At 45.1% G+C, this 26,118-nt stretch overlaps 1 pseudogene; it reads left to right on the top strand.

The window, feature by feature from the left end:
- The first annotated feature begins 2,424 nt into the window (after positions 1-2,424).
- The window catches only part of LOC126540247 (uncharacterized), a 47,617-nt pseudogene continuing 23,923 nt past the window's right edge, over positions 2,425-26,118 (top strand).

Below are 26,118 nucleotides of genomic sequence, written 5' to 3'. Positions count from 1 at the left end.
TAAAAGGGTTCTGCTGAAATTGAGGACGACGCAACGAGCTATGGAAAGAAGAATGATAGGTGTAACGTTAAGGGATAAGAAAAGAGCAGATTGGGTGAGGGAAGAAACGCGGGTAAATGACATCTTAGTTGAAATCAAGAAAAAGAAATGGGCATGGGCCGGACATGTAATGAGGAGGGAAGATAACCGATGGTCATTAAGGGTTACGGACTGGATTCCAAGGGAAGGGAAGCGTAGTAGGGGGCGGCAGAAAGTTAGGTGGGCGGATGGCATTAAGACGTTTGCAGGGACAACATGGCCACAATTAGTACATGACCGGGGTAGTTGGAGAAGTATGGGAGAGGTCTTTGTCCTGCAGTGGGCGTAACTAGGCTGATGATGATTATGATGATGATGATGATGATGATTATGATGATGATGAACCCGTATGTTATAGCGTTTTCTTACATAAAGTGTTTCCTCATTTACCAATGTTTCCAGTGCGCGCCACTTTTGTTAGCGACGCTGTGGGAGCTGCAATGGAAAAATTCTGAACATCTTCTCGAAACGCTGCTCTGGCCTGCTTGGGTAGTTTACGGCACAACAGGCATGTATCTTAGGGAAAGAAATGCCACGCATCCGTACAGACAAAGTGCTGCTGAAAAGTCGTGAAGCGCCAATTTCCAGGACAAAGTTCGCTTCATTCGAGGGCTCTTGATGTGCTACCCATCCCCTGCATTAGATATCAGTTGTGTGGACCCTTTTATACTGGTTTTCCTTTCTGGTCGGAAACTTGGCAACAGCGCACACCCTACTTTTCGAACTTGCAACATGTGCAGAAAAAGTCACATCACTGTGCGTTGATTCTATAGCTTTATATTTCTAAGCGAACCACCTAGACATCCTATAAAATCATTAAAAAATACAGTTGGCCCATATTTACTACCGTATATAAACAGACTATTTGATAGACGTGTGAAACATGTTACCAGCCCTTTGACATAATGCAACAATAGAAACATACACTGGAAAGCTACACTACAATTTAAGTTTACGTGACACTGTATGAGCATACAGCATGGTTAATGTATGCTCTAGCCATGTGTCAAGTAAAACGTAATTGTTAATTTTTTTATGGTGTAGTTCTCCTTATTCTGAGTTATGAAACGGCACAATCAATGTTCCAAGTTTACACATTGTTGGCTTTTGATTGCTTATGTGAATCGCTTCCTACTTACACATGCAGTGATCCCACTGCAAAAATAAAAATGAATTAGAAAAAGAAATGCCGTGATAACCTTCCACATTTTCTGAAGGCAGGAGTAATGACAAATAGCACGTGGTTGAAGCTACATAAATAATCAGTTTTCACACAGCTTAATCGTTCAGCAAGTAATAAAGAGGTACACTGTGTACCTCTGCATGACCAACGCAATCTGTTTACTTGAGAATGCAATGAGGCTAATGTTTGGTACTGTTCGGCAATGCAGTTTGAGTTTCTGCCATACAGAATTGTTTAGGTACTAGTAGCTTACTTTGCGATAAAATGTAATTTGGAGCACAGCTCATCTGCAGATAAATAATGCGACTGCGATTATGACACATGGAGAGGACTATGTGTATTTAGAAAATGAACATATAATGATTAAAACGTGATCCGTTGCCACAATTAAACAGAAAGCAACGCATAGACGTGGACGGCACTTCCATGCAACCAAGATGTTTCGACAGGTCGTGCTTCAGAAGTGCCTGCGACACATTTAAACAAGGCAAAGTGATGTTTCCTCGTGTCTGTTTGAACGTAGCTTCACACGCTGCAGCATTTCCAGTATTGCTGCCCAGTGGTTTAGCTCACCGCAATTTGAAGTGCCAGAATATATAAAGCGAGAAAACTGCACTATAGACTTGTCGCAAACAAGTGTTAGCGAAATCGGAAGCAACGGCTGGCAACATAGGAAGGAGAGATGGCGGCCGCGAAAGAAGGCAGTCGTCATGCTGTTGTGAACTCTCTTTTTTCTTTTAATTATCTATAAAGGAGCGCCCTTTAAAAATCTGTGTGTCCGAAGAAATTCCTAACATCTCAGAAGTGGGATACACTGAAACCTTCGTGGTGAAGCGATCCTGGAAGTCGATGTCGTGAGATTGCGTCGACGGTGATGCTCGCTGACTTTTCAATGGATGCTGCGTTGGTGCCCTCTTCGTGAGGTACTGACCGTAAAAGGGACCCTTTGTGCTGCCTTGAAAACGTGCATGCGGACGCCCTGTGTGACGTCTACGAGATGCAACGTTACCGTCTTAGTGAGGTACCGACAACGAAAACGTGAGCCTTCCTGCCGCCTCAAAAACGTGGGTGCAGACGCTCTGTGTGACGTCGGTAAGCCTAAACGCTTAGCTGGAGGCGAAATGTGTGTATACGCCTAGGGAGACGCCCAGACATCCGTGAAGATGGAATGTGGTGGCGGAACTCATGAAAACGAAATTATGCAAGCTCTGCTGAAGCAAAACCGGCGGTTACTGGACCGCCGGTACGTGGATCGCTTCAGGAAACCTGAAGCGTTCCACGTTATCTGGACCTGAATAAAGCTATCCACGATTTCGACAGCAAGGGCTCATCCCACGAATCTGGGCGTGGCTGGCGAGTATCGTTTCCATGGCGGTCCTGCACGGCGGGCCGGACAGCTTCAGACTAAAAAACGACGGGCTTGACAGGAAGGGACCTGCTCGATATTGTCTTCAGGCCCGTGTCGATGACCTCACTACGTGGGAGGACTTCAAGATTGCCTTCAAAAAGACATTTGTGGGCCAGACAAGCACGGGCGAAAAGTGTAAGCAAATGCACGAAAGAGTCCAGATGAAGGGAGAGTCCATCGCGTCATACTTTCTCGAAAAGACCTTGTTATGCAAGGGATTGGGCCTTGGTATGCAAGATACCAAGGAGCACGTTTTGGTGGGGCTGCAGTTTAGAGACGCATGCATCTCCTTGAAGGCGAAGGAACACAAGGACGAGGATGAATTGCTGGCAGACTTGCGAAGAGTGGATCAAATAAGCGAAGCTAGAATTCAGAAGTCACTAGGGGCTGAGCCACAAGTTAGTCATCCAGGTGCCACGACACCTCGTGCCAAGCCTCTGACCTCAAGATCTTGGACTGCCGCGCGTCCACCTGAGCAAGTGATCACAAATGCATTTGTCACAGACCAAGTAAGTGGTGGGTAGCCACCGAAGAAAACGCCAGAGCCGCCAGAGCGTGATCAAGTGAAGCGAAAATGCCACAGCTGCGGAAAGTATGGGCACATAGCAAGATACTGTCCAAAAGCAAATCCTGTTCGTAACTTCATGCTCAATGAGAACCCAACGAGTGACTGTCGTAAATCAAAGCTCCTCAAAACTGCTACCATCAATGGAACTCACCAGCTCTTGGTTATACCTGACCCGGGAAGTTCAGACTGTACATTGCGTCATTAAGCGGTTGTAAGGTGCAGCCAACAAGTTGTGTGCAGGGCCCCAGACTTGTATGGGTTTGGGAACCCCGACACATCTACAGTTCGGTCTATCTGGACCTCAGAGGTGGACATAGAAATCGATGACGTGGTATGCCGCAAGTTCAAGGTGATTGTCGTCAACAAGTGCGCCTTGCCCGTGGACATGCTGGTTGGTAGAACCTGGACGGAACAAGACCACATTGCAAACCTACGCCCGAGAGATGAACACAGGATTGGCTACCGAGATGATCTTCCATTTTATAACATCGGCCTTGGCCAGATGAAGCCTTCCAAGGAACCACTTCGTGTCGAGGAAACCATTGTGCCCCCCGAAAGAACTGTGTATTGGGTGGCAGTGGAGACCGGCGAGAATAAAGAAATCTGATCTTACCTAGTGAACCTAGTACTTCACATCAAAAACGGAACGGTTGAGATACGCATGTTGAACGACAAAGATGACGACCAACAGCTGATCAAGGAAAGTTTGTTGGCTCACGCTGAACTGCTTTAATAGAGCGAAGAGTCAACTCCCGGAGACCTGCGCCTCAGCTGAAGCCCATTGATAGTAGCTTGCTGAATGCCGGGAAAGACGTCAATGAACAAATGAACAAGTGTATGCACTGCTGAAGATGCTGAATGACTGCTTTGCACTGAATTTGTCAGAGTTGGGGTGTTGTAACGAACTGGAGATGACTATCACAGAGTATTCCGGAAACACTCCAGTCAGCTGCAAACCGTACATGATTAATGCAGAGGAAAGAGAAGCAATCCAAGAAATTGTCAAGGAGTGGAAAGCGACTGTCATTTTAACCAAAATATTCTCACCATACGGTAGTCCAGTGTTACTCGTAAAATGAAAATGGAGAAAATCGTCGTGTCATAGACTATCGACGGCTGAATAGCCAGACAGTGCCGGAACACTTTCCCTTGTCAAACATTGATGACCAGCTGCAACGACTGTCCAGAGCACGAGTGTACTGCGTGTTACACTGTGCAAATCGATACCTTCAGCTTCCACTGAGTGAAGAATCGAAGGCCAAAACTGCATTCATCACGCCTGATGACACCGGGCAGTTTGAGCGTATGATGTTCGGGTTGAGAAGCGGTCCTACTCTAGTTTAACGTCTAATGAACAATGTGCTCGGATCTCTGCGTAACACTGTAGTATTGCGTTACATGGACAACTTTCTGATTCCAGCCAAGGACTGGGAAGACTAGCTTGTTCGGCTCAAACAAGTACTTGATGCTCTGCGAGGTACTGGTCTAACCCTGAAGCTATCTAAGTGTGTGTTTGGAAGTGACGAACGCGACTACTGAGGTTTCAAGATTGTGAAAGGCTACCTGCAGCCAGGTGGAGTGAAACAACAAGCTACATTTGACGCTAGCACACCAACTGATGTTCAGAGGGTCACGAGATTTCTGGGTCTGACAGGATTTTTCAGACGGTTCATTCCCTACTATGCCCTGAAGGCAGAACCATTTTACTTCTGACCAAGCCTGACAAAAATTTATATGGGGAATGGAGCAACAGGAAGCTTTCGACCAGCTTCGAAGAGAGCTGACAGAGCCTCCGGTCCTTAAATTGTATGACCCTTCGGCTCCAACAGGACACCACATGGACGCAAGCAAACATGGACTGGCGGAAATGATCCTTCAACAAGATGAGTCAGGACACTGGCACTTGGTGTTTTGTGTCAGTAAACGCACCACTAAGGCTGAGAATTGCCATGCGGGAAAACTGGAGCTGATGGCAATAGTCTGGAGTATGGAAAAACTTCGTGCATTCCTCCTAGGTATTCTGTTGCCTCTGGTAACAGATTGCCAAGCCATTGTGTATGTGAATGCGCATAAAACCCTTAAACCAAAGATAGCAAGGTGGTTCGACTTACTTCAAGAGTATGACTTCGAGGTGAAGCACGGAGCAGGTGAGAAAATTGGCACACATGGACTATTTGAGTCGTGAACCCGCAGGAGCGCCGCAGTACACGCTCGATGAGGTTGTCGAGAAAAAAATCGAAGTGTGCGTTGCCTGGAGTTTAGAGGACCAAGTTGTGATCATACAGGGATCTGATGCGGACTTGGCTAACCTCGCACGAATTCTTGAGAAGCCAATCAAGGTAAGGATCAAGGAAGAAAGTGTCAAGGTCGAAAACCTATGACTGAAGGATGGAAGGCTGTTTTACGTGTAAGAAGACGGACGACTTTTTTTCGTGATGCCTAAGAGCATGTGTAAAACACTGTGTGTCAAGTTTCAAGACTTAGAGGGACATTTTAGTACAGACCGCACACTGACGAAAATGAAGGAACTTTATTGGTTTCCTCAGATGAAGCGCTACTTTGACCAGCAGATCCATACGTGTTTCGAGTGTCTGCTCACAAAGATTCCAGGAGGGAAGAAACCTGGACTTTGCACCCGATACCACCTCAGAAGAGACCATTTCAAGTTGTACGCATGGACCATGTTGGTCCGTTTGTGAGAAGTTCCAAGAAAAACCAGTGGATCTTGGTGTTGGTGGACAACCTGACCAAGCTTGTGCGTCCTGCCTCGTGCGAGACACCTGAGCGAGAAATGTACTGCGCTGCATGCAGAGTTTTATAACCGAGTTCGGACCACCGGAGCGCATCATCTCAGACCGTGGTTTCTGTTTCACGTCCCATGCCTTCGAAACCTTCTGTCAGGAAAGGGGTGTGGCTCGCACACTGAACCTTGCTCACCATCCAAGGGCTAACGGTAAGGTAGAGCGTGACAATCGAACTCTGGTACCGTGTATTATGGTTACAATCAAGGACCCGACCCCCAAGGACTGGGATCAGAATATCAAGGAGTTAGATAGCTACCTAAACACTGCATACAATGCCTCAAAAGGCACTAGCCCTTTCAGACTTCTGCATAACTATCAACCAAGAACGCAGGGTGGTGTCTTCAGATGGCTAAAGACAGAGAATAACGAATGGGTATGTCAGAAGCAACTTCAAGAGACAGCTCAAAAGGGAATAGTGAGCCAGCAAGAAAAGTCGGAGCAGTACTTCGACAAGCAGCACTTCACAGCGGACAAGCTGAGTGTTGGAGACATATTGGTCGTGCGCTGCGTTCCAGAGCACACCGGCGCCCCAACAAAAACCCAGAAGTTCAGAGGTCCACTGACTGCGATTAAAATACTCCCAGCGGACACTTACAGAGTGACCGAGATGAGCGGAAAGAAAAGGGTCTACGCGACTACTGCACACATCAGCCAACTGAAGAGATGGGATGAACGAAATGTCCGACCAATCAAGCACTGACGAGGAAGACAGCGTACGGACACGTAGTACGCATGCGTCTAAAAGACCTTTGTATCTTCGGGACTATACCGTGAAAACTGAGAACAGTTTGCTGTCAGAATGGCAGAGTTTTAGCGCAATCGGAAGGGAAGTCTGGCAACATAGGAGGGAGGAATGGCGGCCGCGAAAGAAGGCAGTCGTCACGCTATTGTGAACTCTTTTTTTTCTTTTATTTATCTATCAAAGAGTGGCCTTCTTTAAAAATCTGTGTGCGAAGAAATTCCTAACACAAGAATCTAGCGTGAAGTGCCTTCCAAGTCCAGAAACCATCGGAAAAGAATGTTGTATTTATGCAAATTCTAAGCTGCATGACACGTTTCAGATAATATTTTTTCATGATGCCCCAGTATGAAGGGTTTTATAGGCAAAGTCCAATGCATTTACCATTATTGCATACCATCACAGTGTGATGGTATGCAAAAGTTGACATTATTCAATCAGAGGCCTGTAAATTTAAGCATGCAGGGGCACCACTTGGTTAAACAATAGCGATCTATCTAGTCTATCTATATAAGTATTAGCCATGTATTTCTGACATTGTTCAAATGAAATCAATTTTCCCATTTAAGTCTGCCTCATACAAGGTTAGAACACAAGTATAAATTTTACAGTCACCTTAGCAGGAACACCTCATTTGAACCTCAGAGTAAATAAGACCTCTGTTGATGCCAGCCTTCTAGAACGCTGAACCTTGCTGCATTGTAGAACACATCTACAAATGTCCGACTTCATGTGTAACATCTTACTTCATTTGCTTACACAACTTATCAAGTGCAAATTAAAATTACTTCTTCTTGTCTAGCATTGTTGCTTTCTATACCACGATTGAATGACATGAATATATTAACAAATTAACGCAGAGAACCTAATTTGGCTTATATATTAACACCTTCAGATACTGCCACAGCTGCACTCTGTTACATGTGTTGCAATAGTGAAGGGGTGCTTGTCCACGAGCACTCCAATGTCACTAACAGTGATCCCCTAAACAGCTGAGTAGATGGTCATGATTCAGGTAACAAAAATCTGAGAGGAAAAAAATCCGCTCATTTTGAGAGCAACAATGTTGCGATAGCTTGAGAGAGATGGACCCATTGCAGGCAACAGACTTCTTCTCAGTTCCAGCAGGACAACGGCAACTAGTCTTTCAGCAAAACAATGAATAATTATAATGATAAATTACCTAGTTCATGCTAAGTAACAATACAATCTGATTTCCATGCATATCTATCTCTGCTCTTATAATACAACTCAATTGTTCTTATATAACAGTCTATGATGTTTGCATTCGCTTCTCTTGTGTGTCCACATTTTTTTTTTTTTTTTTTGCAAATGCTACCAAATTTGCTGCTTGCTTACTGACACGAATGCCTTGACTGCCCAGACATCATTCGAAGCAAAACGTCTTGCTACACCGCAAGCAGTTGCACCAAGGAAACACACAACACAGCAGCCAGAGCGAAGAACTTTTTTTTGTCACTACAATAAAAACGTGCACGCAAGCAAGAAAGTAACGCTTACACGTAGTGAGCCATTGTTATTATATTAGTTCCGTATTCTAACAGAAGTTCTTGCTTATCGGATACAGTATGCTCTCAAGCCGTTACAAGCGTCAATACAAGTGCGCAACTAAATGCAGTTTTATTCTATGCTTTCAACGCAATTGAGCAAGAGGTTAGAAGTGTCACACGAAAAATGGCGATCGCGATCAAGCCGATCACGCTACCACTGAAATCGAACTTAAATATCCTGATGCTTTTCTCCATTAGTGCGTCATTTTTCCCTAAGACGATGCTAACTGGCCTTTTGAAACAATATTTCCGTTCGCGACGCCGGCTTACCACGCATCATTTAACAGCTACGTTATGCAAACCAAATAATATTAAAATGGGCTTACCTCATGAACAAGTTACGAGCGCGCGTAGACTGCTGAACATCCGCTGAGAGCAGGCTATCGCGTGTCCAAGCGAATACGTGCACCCGAACACAGGACAACTTCTTCAATGCCGCAGTGTACAGAGATTTGTAGACGGAGTGAAACACATTCAGCGCAAATTTCCCCGCGCTGTGACAGTATAACGAACAATCAACCGTACACCACGCAGCGACAAATTCGGAACTTTGCCAATTCAAACATGCCGAGACTCAAGCAGCGTAAATATCCATCGCTTGTGTTCTTGGCTCCCGATGCATCAGTCTATCTTCCTTGGGGCCTTGTTCCAATCTTGAGTACAAATCAAGACGTATTTATGGTAAACTAACCATTTTTACCACATGAAACGATAAAAGTCGGCTGACTGCACATGCGAAGCTTTGTCTACCTGTTCTTTAGATCGGAAGCGCAGAGCGCGCTGCCTCCTGGTGCGGTACTCCATGAGCGCGGAGAACGAAACAGAACCCGTTTTATTTTCCCCATTGGTGCTCTAGTTGCTGGAACAGTAAAATAATTGCCTGACAAATAATTGAATGCTGAAAGAGGAAAGCGCTGTCTCTCCCACAAGGTAGTGCATTCTATACAAATAGAATGCTACAAGAAGAAAGGCAGGGAGGTCAATCGGACGGTTTGCTATTGGGGATAGCATACCCCAGTGTTGCAATGCGGTGCAAAGAAGGCACTGCGATTCGCCAATAATCTCGAGTATAGTGCTAATTTGGGCTGTTTAGTGCATGTATTCAGCAGGGAATAATGAGTTGTGTCATTTACCCATGAATAAAGCACATGGAACAAATGTGTTGCATGCTGGGGGAAAAGGAAATAAAGCTTGAATTGTTACGCCGACTCGGCACTGGGCGTTCCTACTTTTCCATTTCCTTTTTTTGTAAGTACTCGCAGTACCAGCACGGTATTAGGTCCTTCATCCTCAGTCACCTTCCTGTAGTTTGTACACAAGTCGGAGTCTACATGTTCGCGATCTTTATTCTGCCGTAGAAGAACGTGCGCGCTCACCGGACTTTTTTGAAGATCAAGCGCCAAATGTTTGAGATTACATCTTACCACAAGAATTGACAACGCATGAAAAGTGAAAATTATGCGTAATCGTTGTGTGTCAATGAATAGACAGTTATTGACAGATACGAGATACTTTAAATATACTATGAGAATGAGCTAAACCAACGACATTACAGTTCAGCAAAGCCATTTCCCTCTTGCGTTAATTGCTTCCCGCATTCGAAAGTTTCATCCGACCGTTGTACTTTGATCAATAGGCCGCCAGTTCCATTCGGGACCATTTGTTGCTATATGTAAACGCAGTTGCGGTCATTATACCACTCCCTCCACTGATTTATAGTGCGCACATCTTTGGCCTAGAGCACCAATATCATTCCCAGTACACCAGAACCTGAGTGCCGCAAGTTTGTTTGCATTGGCACTGATACCCACGGCTATTAGTTCACTTAAACATATATGCTGTACTGTTAACTGCAAAGCGCTTAATTTGAGAGCATTGTAAACACACACGTATATATGCGCATAGATCAGCGTTATACAGGGCCCGCATGCGAGGCAAACTGGGTATATATATATATATTTATACGATCTGTTATTGCAGCTCTTGGTAGAAGTTTAGCTCTCGCATATTGTGCAAACTTCATATTGTGTACAGTTTGCGTGTTCAATAAAATATTGTACGATGAAACATTGTGCGTACAAGAGTTCATTCCGACATGTAGCGTGTATAGTTTTCCTCGCGAAAATACGGATGTTCGCATAACAAAAATATGGAATTCTATCTGTTCCGTGCAGAACAGTGTAGCCGCTGTATTATTACAGTGAAATACCCGCAAGCTTAAAACAGGGACCACTTCCCATATATTAACGGGAGGTTTGGTGGTACTTTTGAAATACGACATACTTTCCGTATATTTACCAGCAATTCCCCGTGTAATAACAGAAATCCTCCGTAGAATGACGGACATATTTTACTGTGTAGTTGTGCAGTTTTGGAGGTCACATATTCTTCAGCTTCAGGGGCTCGTAGAATCGGGAGCTCAACGAAGCGTTCGTTCTCGGTGACGGCGCTCTTCAACACGCCACCATTGTGGCAGCGAGCATTCGTGGTCATCGAGTGAGATGTGATCTTTTTTGCCTGTGTGCGCAGACAAGCAAATATTTGCTGTAATATACACAGGCGGTAAAGCTACGACCGATGCTAGGAGTGTTCCGTAGTACCTTGCTATCTCATTCAATGAATCGCTTTTGGTACAAAACTACGACTTTTCAACTGCACAACTTTAGGGATCGGCTGACAGTTTTAGACTATCTTAAGTTTAGGCCCGCAATTTCGCTTAGTACTTCGGTAGAAAGCCGGTAAGAGAACCGGTCCGACTATGACAAAAATGCTGTTGCATGATTACGCGTGCAACCTCTTTCCAAAATAGTCTCCGATTTGTTTGTGTAGGTCACGGCACAACATTTCAGGTGTTTTAGGCGAAGGAAAATAAGAAATCCCGAGCACTCGCGCACACGAAGTGTCGCTCAAAAGTCGAAAGCGGTGCACCGCATCATTGACCAGCCCGTCGATTACATCTTTTCTTAGGTTTATCATACAAAGCGAAGCTCCCAGGCCTCATTTTCAGTTCCTCGTACGCGAGGCTCCCCGCAGCGACGCTTCCGCGCGTCATTTTCGGCTGAGCCCATGTGAGCTTGCTCGCGTAGAACCTGTCGTGCCTGATTTTCGGCAGCACACACTTGAGAGTCTTCGTGGCGAAGCTGCCGGGTCGCATTTTCGGAAGCACGCACTGGAGGCTCTTCACGGCGAAGCCTTTTGCGACGGTTTCTCGAGAACAATCAATGAGCTAAACTGTCCACCCGGTGTCGACGCAACCTGCGGCTTGTGCTGCTCTCTGCCAAGTGGTCTGAACGAACAATGAGCTAAGCTGCGGCTTCTGCTGCTCTCTGCCCAGTGGTATGCTGAGTCCGACGTTGCCTGGTTGCACCCGCGCGCGTAGGTCTAAAGTAGCTTCTTCAGCAACAGTTTGCACCTTACGTGAAGGCCCCGTAACGCGTTGCGAAGAAGTGACACAGGTATCGAGACTACGCGGCGCACATCTCGCATGCCATGATACATGTAACGGTACAATGCAAGCGGAAACTGGATGGTCCAAAGCACTCGGTCCGCACGACCAGCAACAAGAAAGGCCTCTTTATTACGGCGCGCCAGTCACTTCTTGTTCGCAATGTTTGTTCTCAATAGCGATGTGTGTTCTTTTCGTCATTGTGCTTGCCGCACTAGACACGCGACATTTCGCTCCCTTTCAAAGGATGCATCGTCCTAGTGTAAAAGTTAAGCTTGTGCATCAACGAACTATTACAACGCGAGTCACTTGAATAAGTATGGATCAACACACACCACAATATGTAATGCAATCCAAAGAGATTACGTATCGACGCGAAGCGGCGCGCCTGTGACATCGCGTGACTTCTCACGTGCTAGGCGATAGCTATGACGGACACCGAACAGCGGCGGCTTCGACAGTGACGGCGGCGGCTGCAACCGTCGCCTACCGAAACGGCCAATGAAATGAGTTCATAATAGCTCACGCTCTAAAAGGTCAACCAGGTGCTGGTGGTTACAAAATACGAGATACAAAATGAGTGAATAACGAACAAGAAAAAAGCCTCAAAGAGAGAGACAAGAAAGATATAAACACCACTAACTCAGCGAATCATTTTAACTACGTTGTATGTCGATTTTCTCTACTTTTGTGTCGACTTTTGCTTGACCGTTTCCTTTCCTTCACGCACGGTGCAACTGGTTTTTCACTTTTTTTGGTGCATTGCGATTCGTATCTGATTTGTGTGCCATACATCGTTTTCACCTTTAATAGGTAGAACGATATGTGGCTCGTTTGTTGTTGTTTTTTCAGTTCCTAATGTTTGATTTTATTGAACTTCTGAAGTTTTTTCCAGTCCTAAATTACTTATGTGACTCACACTTCAAGAGAAACAGTAGCAATCACCATCTAAATAACTAGACCCCCTTTTTACTTTAATTTAATAAATATAAAGAAAATTATTCTGGAACAATCTTGTACTTTGTCAATATGTGTCAACAGTTAAAAAAATGCCATGGAAGTTATAACTCACCGGCATTCGTCCTTTTATTTCAGTGCAAAAGAAACCAGGTAATATGCTTCGCTGTTTTTGATCTTTCTATGAGCAATGTCGTCTGGCCTTTTTAAAAGGGACACATTTTAAGCAGTGCGCTTGCAAGAACTTCGACATCTGTGATCCGTCTAGTGATTGTGAAGGTGAAGTGTCTAGATTTGGGCTTTCGCATTTGTGAATAATGCCTCTGCCGATTCTCAAGGTGAAGTATTCCGGCATGGTCTTTTTTATTTGTGAACGGACGCATGTGAAATGCGTATTATTATTGCTTTTAGACGTTGTCTGGCTGTTCTACATCTGTAATTGCTCAATTTTATGTGAAAAGCAGTGCGTTATGGGCGAGCGAGAAATTTAGGGGTTCTTACTGTGCTTTACAAACAGGGTAAGAGAAACAGCACGCAATATTTAGCGTAACATAATGTGAATTTACACAACTTTACCTTGTGTTGACAGCATTGCTGAGTGTATTTTTCCCCACTCATATCTAGAGGAGATTATAGAATGAGTTTACGCGTTGATCCCGTATTAGGAATAATTCAGGACTAACTGGCTTCCTGACAAAGTATTTATTACAGCTTAAAATCAGAATAGTAGTGCGTCATTCAAGAGGGCCGGCAAGTGTTTTTAACAATGCTCTGAACCTTCGTTTTGCGAACTCACTTAACGTGATACTTTAACCTTAAAGCAGAATACAATTGGATTTTCTCCTACCACAAAAGCTATAGATGCTTCAGAAACGAGTTTGCCGAATTTTACGCAACAAATTTTGTAAAGTCAAGGCGTCTTCAGAATATGTCAACGAGTATTAACACTTTCTTGGAATCTCTTGCTACGCAATACCCTCCTTGCATTATATTTGTGCTATGGTAATTTAATTTTTCTTTATGGAACAAAACAGTCGATACAATCTTAACTTACAAAAAAAGGTCTGCCTTTTGTTGAAGACCTGCCGCTTAATGCACGCAATTCAGAGCAGATCGTCAAGTTTAAAATAGTTGCTATAAACATTCTATATATCCCAGATTCTATTCTACATTCCCAGATATGAAGCAATACGGGGTGGGATTCCTAATCCATAAGGACATAGTGGCCAACATTGACAAATTTTACAGCATTAATGACAGGGTAGCCGTAGTCGTAAAGATATCCTCCAGATACGAAATGATAAAAAATGGGGGTTATATGTGCTGTCTGTCTGGCAAATTCAGAACACGATCGTTCTTCAAGTCTGTACCGGCACTATGAGTACTGGTATGTTTCACGACCACGCCCGAACTATGGTTTTCAAACATCAAATAATTCCCTGCTGAGCACGCTGAATAAAATGCACAGTTAATAATGAAAGCCGACGCACACTTTATAACAATTTGATTTTGAGTGTACTGAGTTAAATATTTAGATTAGTTTATCGTTTTCTGAAAGACGCTTTCATGCGTATAAGATGAATACTCGTATTTTACAGGTGTACAATTTGCTATTTCTGTCATGCTGTTATATTGAATCGGGGACGTGGGGCTAGTCAATGTGTTGTGATCTAGGTTCTTTTTTTTTTCGCACAATCCGCTTAATAACAGCTGTCCATATGTGGTGAACAGACTCAGCTCATTCCGAACAACTTTTCAACTCCGCTTTCAGTTTTGGAAAACTACGAAATTCCGCTCTTGCGTACTGCTCGTTCCTAGACTGTCTTCTTTAGACATCCCGGTCGCTCCACGGCAGCAATCTTCTGTAAATATTACGCTCATATCTGTGGAGTATGTACGCTTTACTAGGTGCGCCCTGTCTACTTCTCGAGATGCACCACATGCCTCTACCATTAATGCATTTTCTTTAAAGCTTATTCATGCGCAATTGTTTCTTTTTACTGCAAACGTAAGTTCGCAGGTAAGTATAGTTTAATATTAGCGCACGTTCTTATTGGTGGCACCTGTTATTGACTCGCCGCTATCAAGCACATGAGACGAAAGTGCCCAAAGGGACAGAAATGGTCCTAGCAATTCTGGCAGCCCAAAGTCATGAAGTCTATCGAATAGGAGCCCCTGAAACGCAGTATTGTATTATCATATTATAAAAACGCAAATTTACTCAGAGGCGGCCAGTAGCAGCGAATTTGTTAGGACACTCCACAGAAGCAAAATCACCATACTCCGAAGCCGCAGTGGAATGCTGACTGCCAAGTGCGCTATGTAGCAACAGATACTAGGGAGCTTACATGCAAGCCCTCTGTTTTGCACGTAGGCTCCTAACAGAGACGAGGACGAGTAGAGATGGGCCTCAGAAGCTGGTGCGCAACGGTAGTAGTGAGAGCTTGAATAACGGTATACAAGTGCGCCTTGCCAAACCAGTAATTTGACAGTTGATATGCGTGCAATATATTTTGCTACATTTGCAACTTCTACAAGCGCTTCCGATTCCAAATGAACTAGTTTGGTTTGTGAGACGAGTAAACGCACCAGTGGTACGAGGAGCTTATATGACGACGCAGTGGCAATGGAACAAATATCACCGTATTTGCTCTAGTGGACAATTTTCGAACAGCAGCATATTTCGGTTCTCATCCATGAATGAACAGATATGGCCTCTGAATTTTATCACCTAATGCGGCGCAAGTCCACGGAACGAATCCATGATTGTCAGGTGTTGACTACAATATTGTGCATGGACAAAAGGCCAACTGTTAATTATTAGAGACAACGATGGTTCGCTTCAAGACTCCTGCGTGTGCGGCCGCTAAACGCCGCCGCCCGAGAGAGTCTCACGCAGCAAGCAGTTTTGTAGTCGCACTCGCGAAGTGACCTCCACAGAGCGTTGGTCGTAGCCTTTAATTATTCTACATTTTCTGGTGCATTTATCAAATCTCATGGGGCAATGCTCTCGGGAGTCTGGGCTAACTCGTCTTCGACCACGTAACTGATGTGACTCTAAAGAGCAGCTAAGCATGTTGATAGCAATTTAGTAGCAGTAGCGTACTGTCTGATGTGATGTAAAGGTGTTGCTGAGTTCATGCAGAAATATCTTAGCTTTTGTTCAACGCATCACATTCGACGAAAACTATAGCAAGAATCATTGTTTTGCGGAGTGATTTGCGAGGCTGCACATATGGAATAAAAGAAGATGCGTTTGGACTTGGCTGCTACTTTGCAGCTAAATCAAATGCTTGTTCGTAAATCACTCTGAGTTAGATCAAAACTGAGCAGTTTTATCATCTCAGCCATCACGTCCCAGGATATAAATACAGTTCCGATAGCAAATCTTTGGCTGCCAGATTCCATAAAGAATAAGGTTAAAGATATCGAGCATGAATGACAATCCTACGTGCGGTGCTGAACTAAGCCGAAGCTACAGCTGCACATTGATGTTCCTTGGATCATTGTGTTTTGAACACGTATGCTAATGTTACACTTGACAGTGCACGAGCGGCATGAATCAGGGCCGGTATAACGTAAAACTATTCCAATCTGCGTTTGTTCCAAATCAGCCATCAGCCCTCCGTGAAAGGTCTAAATTGCTCGCGCCCTGCCCATATCGGTTTGGCGCCCGCCCTTGTGGACTAGAGCCGAATCATTCTGACCTATCAGGGGAGGCTAATGGCTGATTTGGAATAAAAAGAGGTTGGAATAGATTTACGTTATAGAGCCCCAGGTCTAGGAATCTTCCTCTGCAAGGAACTAAGGAATTCCGCAATAGAAAAATGGGAAGTTGAAGTCAAGCAGAGGAAGTAGTATTGCTTTTCGGCATTGACGGCAGCCTTATTGAGAACTTTCTTCCATACATCTCAGAGACGGCCGTGATACAGCACCGTTACAGTTGATGGCAGCGGCCAACAGTATGCACGCTCATCGTGATTACTGCCATAGGCCTTTCCGTCCCAAGACAAGGGCTGTAGGTAACATCACTTAGGCTCGGCATGATGGCATCTTGAGAACCGCAAAGTTTTAACGGGTTCTTCTCCTGGAGTGCTTGCATGATCTAGTTTAAGGCAGTCGCCACGCTCAACCTACGGGACTCCGCCTCATTGGTTCGTGCACTTGTGGCAAGCCTCCTCGGTAAGGCGCAGTAAAGCCTCGACTGCTTGTCGCCTGAAACGCGGTCGTCACTGCCTCAACAAGTATCAACACTTGCCCTTCATTTTGGGGTCGAGCATTTGGGACAGGTTGAACACGCGTCCCTCAAATCCGCACATCAGTGAAGTGAGACGCTTCAACAGGTGGCATATGACAAACCCAGGACTGTCCAAAAAGCCTGTACCCGTTGCGGTAAACACCCTGTCGATCTATTGGCAACATTTGTTTTTCTTGATTCCAATGACAACACTAACACTCAGACACATGTCCGCCGACCACCTTCGTCAGAGCAATTACATGTACCTGAGAAGCCGAAGCCGCGACCTCCGATATTTGTGCTCCTCTTCCCCGCCGTGCTCTCGTGTCTTACCAAGAGAATGCCCTTTCCTCACAGGTGGTTTTCCCGGACGCAACGCCATAGTGTCACCATGCATCGGATGGTTCTTCAGAACTCCCTGCTTCACCTCTTGATCAGCTTCTGACATGTTATCGCAAGAGACACGAACGTCATAGATGCTCGCAACCACGTGGTCCTTTTCTACTTTTTTTCTTCCATTTCCTTCCTTGAGTGACACTGCCCTCGGGTAACCACGCAGATTCTTGGCTTCTATATGAGCGATCGCGGTGGTTGAAGCTGGAGCTGCTGTGAGTGTCATTGCTGACTATATTCTACACTTTTTCTCCGCATGAGCGGCCACCTCCTAGGAACGTTAGGCGATTGGTGTCGTTCAACGGCGCAAATGCTTCTCATGCAGGACACATTTTGCTGTGCATACATGCGTTCGGCCAATACCCACCATTTGTGTTCCTCAGAAGCCTATGCCGCCCGCTAATACTTGGCTGCAACTGGTGTGCTGCCGCCAAGCTGCACATCACCTACTTAGCGCGATTATGACCTCCCCAAGTAGCAAGTGCGCTGGCGCCGACATTCGTGTCAACATGTACCTATACTTAAAGCTACATTGAGATTGCGCAGCCTCGCCACGGCAGTGCAACGTGGCAGTGCAGTTCGTCGCTGGTCTTTTCACCGCTGTGTCTGCGCTTGGGAATATGTTTACACGAGTGAGAACATGTTCCCGCTACATTTTGCAAGACCAACAGCTCTGGGCCGTCCAGCAGTTCCTCGGTGCACTCAAAAACCAGGGACCCAGTGAGTCGCCAACGGTGAGCGGAGACCCGCGCCGAGTAACGGCAACCTCGTAGATGACGTAGGCCCTCGTCGGGGCGCGCGAGCGCCCAACTGCAGGTACCAATACAGTTTGCTCCAACCCAATACAGTGTGTGTCTGGAAGCTATATTGTTCCACATGCATCGGCAACCTTCACGTAAATTGCCGTCAACCTTCGTTTCCTTTCTGCGACTCCGATAATCGAAGTCGTTGAAAGTCAAAGCCAGTTCGTTTGTCTTTTTTGGTGGAACAGTTTGAATTCCTATGCTTGGGACTGGTGCAAGTTGTTCGGGCAAGCTACTCGTAGTCGTGCCCATGGCGTGGAAGCCCGGCGATGAGGACGCGCTACTTCGCTACCTGGTTCGCCGTAAGAAAGGCCCCGTGCGCGTCGTTGCGCTCTCCACACGCCGGGCAAGAACTAGCCACAGCGGACCTACCACATTACGTTGTAGTTATACTGATGGCAGCATTGCTTTGTGAAAACAGTCTGTTCTCATTATTTCGAACTGCGCCTGCAAGACTTACTCGGAACACGTTTAAGTTCTTACCGAACTTCAGTGGAGAGGAACGCTCTACAAGATCTGTTGGTGAAACGCCGCTCGTGCATGGTTCTACGTCATCAGGCACGGAATTGATACCGCAGATCACCCGCCCATCTACCAGCAGCGGTGACGTGTTTCTTTTGCCGAGCGCCAGGTAAGCGCGAAGCAAGTTAATGATATGCGTTGCTGGGACGTGATACAAACATCACGTCATCCACAGTCATCTCCACTGATTCTAATAAAAAGAGACATGGATGCACCCGCTCCTGAAAGCTTAACAATCGCACTACGCTTGACGTACAACCCCTACCTCGGCTAAACGATGCACTTGATTGCCTGCGTGGAGAGAAGTATTTCTCCACTCTAGGCCTTCTCTCAGGCAACTGGCGAGTTAAACTTGATCCGTATACTGCTGAAAAGGGTTCATTCGTCACGCCACACGGGTTCTGTGAGTTCAGACGGCTTCCGTTTGGACTCTGTCATGCACCGGCCACTTTTCAACTTTTTATGAAGAGTGTTCTTAGACGCGTAAATTGGTCGATGGTGCTAGTCTAGTTTGACGACGTCATTGCGGACGTTCCAGCAGTATACAATGAATGTTTAGGACAAGATTCTATTTGAATTACAGGCCATACACAACGCCACTGAGGCAACGTCATTATTATCCGTCACAACACAAGTACCTATATACACTGATTTTTTGAGTGCCATGAAACAGCTGAAGAGAGTGAACAAAGCTAAAGATGTTTGCCAGAAAATAGAGAATTTTCCCAAAACTCCTCTTCCCATGTTCACGTTCCCTGGGTGCAAGGGCTCAGCTCTGACACTTTGAATGCGTTTTCAGATAGCAGAGCACATGACAAGACGAACAACATGCACACACCAATAAAACTTGTGCCAGACTTAATTGCGAGCTTCCTAGCTGCCAAAAAATTCCCTCCGACGCTACAAACGTGCCCTTATTCCTACGTGGGGCCACTCTACCCCGCAACCTCACAAGTATGGAGGAAGCTTCCTCAGGAGGATGTAGGCTAGCGTAGCACTCACCCCATTTATGACCAGCATATCGAAGGCATTCGTCAATGTCGACAGCCCCTGTCTGAACTTTATATCCCTGGCACACGACACGGATGTGTACCATCTGCTGCAGACTTGCCCAGGTACAAGACATATCCGCGAGCCCTTGCTGAAATGGTCTGGTCTCGCAGCGACCGACATGCTGATTTCTGCAAGTGCTGTCAAGAGGGCTCAAAATGCCGACGTTATGTGGACTTTCTGCATGTTCGAGGATTGCAATCGTATTTAGGGTTTTTTTTTCTTCTTTTTTCACTGACGCAAGGAAGCCCTCCTCGAAGTAAAAAAAAAGCACTACGCAATGGCATGTGAATACAATCACTAGAGAAATTTAGGGTTCTACAAAATATGAATACAAAACAAAATAATGCATTCAATAAAACTTTGTTAGCTGCCTTTTAAATCTGTCGAGGTAGGCTAGCTTAGCAGGACTCTTTGAAGAGCTATCAGACATTCTTTGGTGATATCATCGGCCTTAGTGAGATTAGGAGAACTAGTGAGGCTTATATATTGCTGACGGCCATGTACTCTGCTATTGGCGTTTCCCAGATATGAAGCAATACGGGGTGGGATTCCTAATCCATAAGGACATAGCGGCCAACATTGACAAATTTTACAGCATTAATGTAATGCACCGGCCACTTTTCGACTTTTTATGAAGAGTGTTCTTAGACGCGTAAATTGGTCGATGGTGCTAGTCTAGTTTGACGACGTCATTGCGGACGTTCCAGCAGTATACAATGAATGTTTAGGACAAGATTCTATTTGAATTACAGGCCATACTACGGCGACGACTACGGCTACACAGGGTAGCCGTAGTCGTAATCAAAGATCATAAGATGTATAGATTGAAGGTAGTACAAGCCTACGCTCCTATATCCAGTCACGATCATGAGGAAGTAAATCAGTTTTATGAAGATGTTGAATTAGCATTGAGAAAAAGTGCCAACTCAGCATACTGCATTAACGGGCGGCTTAAATGCAAAAGTACGGAAAAAGCAGGCTGGTGAACTCGCAATGGGCAACTACGGCATCGATGCTAGAAAAGCTAGAAAGGAGATGCTGGCAGAATTTCCACAAAGGAATAAGCTAAGAATTACGAACGCCTTTTCAAGAAGCCTAGGAACAGAAAGTAAACCTGAAAAAGCACTGATGGTGAAACAAGAAATGAAATTCATTTCATACATTCCGGTGATCCCAGCATAGTGCAGGATGTAGAATTGATAGCTAAGGTAGAGTGCAGTAATCATAGGTTAGTGAGAGCTAGGATTCACCTCAATTTTAAAAGAGAGAGTGAAATTGGCCAAGACGAAAAAGGTCAACTTAAAGGCAGTAAAGGTAAAAGAAGACAACTTCAGGCTAGTGCTTGCAAATAAATATGCAGCCTCAGAACCGAGAAATGAAGATGACATAGAGGTAATGAAGGAAGTCGTGACTAGGCTGGCTTCAAAGGCAGTAATTGAAGTGGGAGGCAAGGCACCAAGGCAACCAGTAGGCAAGCTCTCCCAAGTAAGAAAGGACCTAATAAAGACATGTCAAAGAATGAAAGTGTCCAACTCAAGAGATAAGACAGAATTTGTGAAGCTGTCAAAACTGATCGACACGGTGAAAATCAGTGATATTCAAAATTATAACGTGACAAAGACTGAAGAAGCCGTAATAAATGAACGCAGCCTGAAATCAGTGAGGTGTAAACTTGGCATAGGACAAACCAAGTTGTATGCACTGGAAAATAAGCAGGGTAATATCATATAAGCAGACAGATAAGCAGGGCAATCTCGAAGGTATAGTAAAAGTAGCGGAAGAATTCCATACTGACCTGTGCAGTACCCAGAGCACTCTGGATATCTCCATTCGAATCAGCAATGAACAGAATACGGAAACTCCACCAATAACTAGCGATGAGGTCAGCAGGGCTTTGCAAAACATGAAACGGGGAACAGCGGCAAGAGAGGATGGTATAACAGTCAGCTTAATCAAAGATGGCGGACATAATGCTTAGAAAACTGGCGACACTGTCTAGGAAGTGCCTATCTTTCTGCAAGGGTCGCAGAAAACTGGAAGAATTCAAACATACTAATCCACAAAAGGAAGATGTTGAAGAATAAAAAACATAGGCTCGTTAGCTTACTCCCAGAATTATATAAAATATTCTACAAGTTAACCCTCAATAGAATAAGGGTAGCACTGGACTTTAGCCAACCAACAAAACAGGCAGGTTTGAGGAAGGGATACTCTACAATGGATCACATCCATGTCATCAGTCAGGTAATCGAGAAATCTGCAGAGTACAATCAACCTCTATATATGGCTTTCATAGATTACGCAAAGGCATTTGATTCAGTACGGATACCAGCAGTCAAAGAGGCATTACATAATCAAGGAGTACAGACTACTTTCGTAAATATCCTGGCAAATATATGCAGAGATTCCATAGCTATCTTAATTCTCCTCAAGAAAAGTAGGAAGATACCTATAAAGACAGGGGTCATTCAAGGAGACACAATCCCGCCAATGCTATTCACTGTGCGCTTGGTAGAAACATTCAAGCATTTAAACTGAGAAGGCATAGGAGTAAGGATCGACGGTGAATACCTCAGCAACCTTTGGTTTGCCGATGACATTGTGTTATTCAGCAACACTGGAGACGAGTTAGAACAAATGATTGAGGACCTTAAGAGAGAAATGTAAACGTGGGGTTGAAGTATAATGCGCAGAAGACAAAGATAATGTTGAATAACCGGGCAAAGAACAAGACTTTAGGTTCGCCAGTCAGCCTCTAGTGTCTGTGAAGGAGCACGTTTATCTAAATCAATTAATCACAGGGAACCCTGATCATGAGAAGGAAATTCATGGAATAAAATGGGTTGGATCACATACGGCAGGCATTGTCAGCTCCTGACTGGAAGCTTACCATTATCATTGAAAAGGAAGGTGTATAATCAATGCATCTTACCGGTGCTGACATATGGGGCAGAGACTTGGACACGGACAAAGAAGCTTCAGAACATGTTAAGGACCGCACAAGGATCAATGGAACGAAGAATGCTTGGCATAATCTTGAGAGACAGAAAGAGTGCGGTTTGGATCAGAGAGCAAACGGGTATAGCCGATATTCTAATAGACATTAGGAGAAAAAATGGCGCTGGGCAGGTCATGTAATGCGCAGGTTAGATAACCATTGGACCATTAGGGCTACAGAATCGGTACCAAGAGAAGGGAAGCGCAGTAGAGGAAGGGAGAAGACTAGGTGGTGTGATGAAATTAGGAAATTCACGCGTACTAGTTGGAATCGATTGGCGCAAGACAAAGGTAATTGGAGATCTCAGGTAGAGGCCTTCGTCCAGCAGTGGACTTAAAAGAAGAAGATGATGATGCTGATGATTCGCTTGGCGGTACCGGTGAGACGAGAGCGTCAGCAATGAGGTAAGTTCTTAGGAACTTGTATGGCTTACCATGTGATTCGTACAAACTCACTTTTAGAGCGCTTTGCTTCAAACGCCAAGTTTTTATATTGCTGTAGTATGCTTCGTTACATGCATATTGTGGAACCATGGGTTTACAAATATATTGTGTGTTTCACTATGAACAAATCTTCATACAGGTCCTTATATATTTTGCTAAAAGTGGAGCGGAATGATACAGTGCATACTGTTTTAGACGTCCAATTAATAGGTGAGTAATGAACTCTCAGATATAAAACTAACTAAACTTTCTAGTCTATTCTGCGAATAATTCCACCACACAACACAAGAAAGCCATGGCATGAAAATGTTATTTCATCGCTGTATTTACAAGACACAGCGCTGGCCATGACAGAAAAATTCCAGCAAAGGATTTTTTTCTAAGCAATGGCTGTCCTCGTTCCGAAGTGCAGCGTCACACAAACGCCGGCAGAGAAAGCACTTTCCCTCTTTGCTAAATGTAGCAATCGGGAAATGTGCGATAGAGTTTAAACCATGGCACGTGAATGGCGGCAAACGTGATGCTGGATGACTTATTGGAGCATACGGGGAATATCTCGTAGTTGAGCCAGGACTTGACGTAGCGAGCCATAGTAAACCTCGTCACAGGGAAGGAGTTTCTCTCAGAAGCCTACACGACGACAGGTGAACCAAATGAGCTGAAGCGATTCCAGTGGAATGTGTCGCACGGGGCCGATGGCATTCAATGCACTATAGAGAACTTTTGCTGGCTAAGCTTTCCTAGAGGTTGGGAATTGCAACAGCTTAACAACGCAGTGGTTAATGCGACTAGAAGCACAAGAACAGCATATGCGCGCTTTCACGGTGTTCTCTGGAACCTATATCATTCACCGAGCTTATCTTTGGAGCTATTGGAACAAGTGGCAAAGGCGACAGGTCGGCAAATATTGAAGTAATAGAGCTTCATTGCAATAGCAAAGATATGTACAACGCAGGCGCATTTTTTGCCGTCGGCGTCGGCGTCACCATCGTCCTGGGTGATAACACTGTCGCCGCGGGCCGTATGCGCCTTGTGGGATGTAGGGAGGGGGGACAGCGATGTTTTCTGGCAGCAAACGCGGATTTCGCGACCACGCGCAAGGGAGAGCCGACGATCCCAGCTCAGTCCCGCGCGCGCATACGAGGAAACCGGGGAGTCCGCGCGGGAGGGAGGGGGAGGGTTGCGTTCTACTCCGGCATCAATTGCGTACTTTCCGCGGCCGCGCGTGCGTGGGGCGTGCTATCTTGAAAGCGACCTGCAGGCGGCTCATACCTTTGTGCTTGCCGCATTCTCGCCGCTCTGTTTGCGTTTAAGCGATAGGCAGCACAAAGGTCACTTCGCTTGCTGATGCGGCTGCAATTGATCGAGCCAAATTTTTGACAGCGAATGTCCACGGTCATCGAGTGTGATGTGTTCATGTTTGCTTATGCGCGCTGACATCATGCTTAACTTAGTGAGTGAATGTTCCCGAGTGTATGCAGCCAGTAAACTAAATCGGTAGTTCGTATAGCTGTCTACTAATTTGCTATCGCAATCAATGCTTCGCATTTCGGGCGAAACTGCGACCTTTTCAGGGGCTAAATTAGAAATCTGTAGAACGCTTAAGCTTCGCCTTTAATAATGAAAAGCGAAAGCATTCAAAGATCCCTTACTGCTACTCGCTCTCCCCGACGACTGCAGGTAATGTAACCGTAATGTTTACCGGGAAACGCTGGCGGCGAACGCTATGCCCGAATGGTAACTTTCCGGTAGAAACGCGGTCTCTTGCATGCGCCGATCTTGAAAATAGCTTGTCCACACACGCGGTAAGAAATTACATAATTTTCAAGTTTCTGTTATTGTTTCCCACTTTCAATGCAAATGTTGTTGCATGGCATTTCTTTGTGGGCTGTCATTTTCAAAATTCGGAGTAATAACTTTGTCAAGAATGCAAGACAAGGTAGGAGCAGCTTCAGCGATAAAATTGTGTTACAATATGACCCCAATATAACAGATGTCATCTAGCAAGGCTTGAAATATACGTTTACCTAAATATAAAGTGCAATTTTCGCTCACAGGACGTCAACGCCGGCTTTGATGCCGACACTGGATTTTCTGTGAAACAGGGCCTTTAACGCTATTACAAAAAAATTGCAAAACCCTCCTATTCTGCGTGTTCCAAGGCCTTAAGTTAACGCGCATGAATTTTCACAACACTTCGGGTGAACGATACGACTCGGCGCTTTTATATTTGGTAACAATGGTGGCCAAGTTAACGCTGAACGCGTAGTAAAGTTTGAGGTGTTTACGTTGTTTATATGATCAGAGAATATTTTCTTAGTTTTTGTTGTTCTTTATGTTATTGCGTTGTAAAACACGTGTCCTTTGTTTTCCAGCTTATCTGGTTGATGAAAACTAGGCACGTTTTCTACATTTGTTAAAAGTATGAAGCATGTTGCGAGTAGTTGTTGTACGTGCAGCTATTTATTCCGTCTTGCACCCGATTCCAGTGTGAGCTATGCGATATTGCCTACAGTTGAGCTATGTTTCCGCCATACTGCTTTACGCTATAAGTTCTATTGTTTTTGTTTTTTACTACTTGTGGTAGTTTCAGGCTGTTATTGACATTAGCGCTTGACGAAATGTCAGCGAAACACCACAATCGCTATGGAGTTGTCGACTGGAAAAGTGTCGGTGGTGATTCCACAGTGTTTCATGTAGTGCCTCAATACGCTGAGCCGCGGCAAACGTAACAGCTGCACACCGAGCTTCGAACCTGATCACATCGTGACCGTACGCGGACGGCACCTTTCACTTTCCCTTCGGGTATCATTATGGAGATGCAACCTCGTGAAGGTGATGAGGTCCTCCTCATCTGCGTTCAGCCTCACAGAGTGAGGTGAGGATAATGCGTGGATCGCAGTCAAAAATTCAGAA

This window comes from Dermacentor andersoni, chromosome 3 (genome assembly GCF_023375885.2).
Source record: "Dermacentor andersoni chromosome 3, qqDerAnde1_hic_scaffold, whole genome shotgun sequence".
NCBI lineage: Eukaryota > Metazoa > Arthropoda > Arachnida > Ixodida > Ixodidae > Dermacentor > Dermacentor andersoni.
The sequence above is the reverse complement of the archived record's forward strand: the minus strand, read 5'-3'. Positions and strand labels throughout refer to the sequence as shown.